Source organism: Muscardinus avellanarius (genome assembly GCF_963383645.1).
Source record: "Muscardinus avellanarius genome assembly, chromosome: 11".
Lineage (NCBI taxonomy): Eukaryota > Metazoa > Chordata > Mammalia > Rodentia > Gliridae > Muscardinus > Muscardinus avellanarius.
The window spans coordinates 65,157,137-65,159,393 of NC_137797.1; the positions used below are offsets into that span (position 1 = coordinate 65,157,137).

Consider the following 2,257-nt stretch of genomic DNA (forward strand, 5'->3'; position numbering starts at 1 on the left):
GCTGCATCCCAGCCTATTTTTTATTCTTTATTTTGAAACAGGGTCTCACTGAGTTGCAGAGGGCCTCACTAAGTAGCTGAGGCTGTCCGTGAACCGCGATTCTCCTGTCTTAGCCTCCCGAATGCTGGGATTTACAAGCCTGCGCCACCACGCCTGGCCCTCTTCATATTTCTGAATCCTTACACAGGATTTTCTTTTTTCCAGAACAACTCCCCAGCTGGGGGTGGAGCTCAGTGGTAGAGCATGTGCGCTTAGCATTTGGGGCCCTGAGAAGATATCCAATACCAAACGCCCACCTCCAATCTCTTGCTTAGGTTTACTCTTTTTTTACCTCTCAATATAGATTTTATTTTATTTTTTTAGAGCTACAAGTTTATTCAGCACAAAGCAATCCCCATCGACTTCACTGACTGTGTCCTCAACCAAACCTGCCTCTAAACTGGAATTCAGTTACCTCTGCTTTCTTGTGGGCACCAGGGGGCACAGCGCTCTCTGTAGGTGTCTCTGTCGGCTTCCCCCTTGTGAGTTTGCTCTCCTTCCAGGCCTTTGGGCCCAGGCCTGCCAGTCTCTGGCCGGCTGCGACGCAGGGTGGCAGGCACGATCTCAGGAGGCAAGTGGAGGTAATCACGAAGATACTGGATGCCCTCGTTGGTGAGGTACCAGTAGAAATGTCTCCAGGCAAACTGTTCCTTCATGTTGTCATGAGACTTGAGAGACGGCATGGCCTTGTGACGTGAAGGTTGGGCACGCTCTTGTCTGCCAGCTCCGGGTGCTTGGGCATGTGGACATCCTTCTTGGCTACCATCACTCCCTCCTTAAAAAGGAGTTCATTGATGGCCATCCTGTTCTTGGGCCTCAACATGGCTGAGGCTTCAGGGTCCGAGGCGGAGGCTGGAAAGGAAGGGGCATGCGCGGTGCGACGTCTCTTCCGGGCCTAGATGAGATTTTATTTTATTTTATTTGTGGGTCTAGGGATGGAACCCAGGGGCATTTGACCTCTGAGCTACACCCCCTGCCCTGTTTTTTATTCTTTATTTTGAAACCGGGTCTCACTGAGTTGCAGAGGGCCTCACTTAGTAGCTGAGGCTGTCCGCGAACTGCGATCCTCCAGGTCTCAGCCTCCCGAATGCTGGGATTACAAGCGTGCGCCACCACGCCCGGCTCTAGATGAGATTTTAGATATGCCATCCAGATGTTCTTTCCTTCCTCTAGCTGAGCTGCCTAGATTAAAATCTCAGCAATTCTCATTTTCAGGCTGTGTGAACTTTGACATTTTTAGGGGGTGCTGGCAACTTAATCCAGGAACACTTTACCACTGAGCAACACCCCCGGCCCCCATCCTCTGTAAACTTTGAGACAGGGTTTTGCTAAGTTGCCCAGTCTGGTTTCGAACTTGTGATTATTTTGCCTCAGCATTCCAAGTACTATATGGTTACAGGCCACGATGCTAGGGATTGAACCAGGGGCATTCTACCTCTGAGCTACTGTACCCCTAGCCCAATTTTATCCTTATTTTGAAACAAACAGGGTCTCGCCTAGGTTGATGAGAGTCTTACTACTTGCTGAGGCTGTCCTTGAACCTGCAACCCTCCTGTCTCAGCCTCCCAAGTACTGAGATTACAGGTGTGCAGCACCACTCCCAGCTTCCAACAAGTTCTTAAACCTCTTTATACTTTAAATTCTTCATTTGTGAGATGGAGTTAGTATTATACCTATTTGATAAGATTATGAGGATCAAACATTTGATCCTCATAATCTTATGTTCAATAAGACACCATTATAAATGTGCTAGTCATTACGCTTACTCAATTTATTTTTTATTTTTTGTGGTACTGAGGGTGGAACCCAGGGGCTTTTCTACCTCCAGGTTATACTCCCAGACCTCCTATTTTATACTTTATTTGGAAACAGGGTCTCACTAAGTTGCTGAGAGCCTCACTAAGTAGCTGAGGCTGGCTTTGAACCTGTACGATCCGCCTCTCAACTCTTACTCAATTTATAACACAAGAGAGCAGAAACTTTTTCCACCAGTTTTTTTTTTTTTTTTTTTTTTCGGGTCTGGGGATGGAACCCAGGGGCATTCGACCTCTGAGTTACACCCCCTGCCCTATCTGCCCTATTTTTTATTCTTTATTTTGAAACAGGGTCTCACTAAGTTTCGGAGGGCCTCACTAAGTAGCTAAGGCTGTCCTCGAACCGTGATCCTCCAGTCTCAGCCTCCTGAATTCTGGGATTACAAGTGTGCGTCGCCACACCC

General features: G+C 47.8%; 1 pseudogene across 1 annotated transcript; it reads right to left on the reverse strand.

The window, feature by feature from the left end:
* Positions 1-226: 226 nt before the first annotated feature.
* LOC308270404 (small ribosomal subunit protein eS10-like) lies at positions 227-862 on the reverse strand (annotated as a pseudogene). The gene has a single exon. The product of its transcript is annotated as a small ribosomal subunit protein eS10-like (transcript).
* Positions 863-2,257: the final 1,395 nt, after the last annotated feature.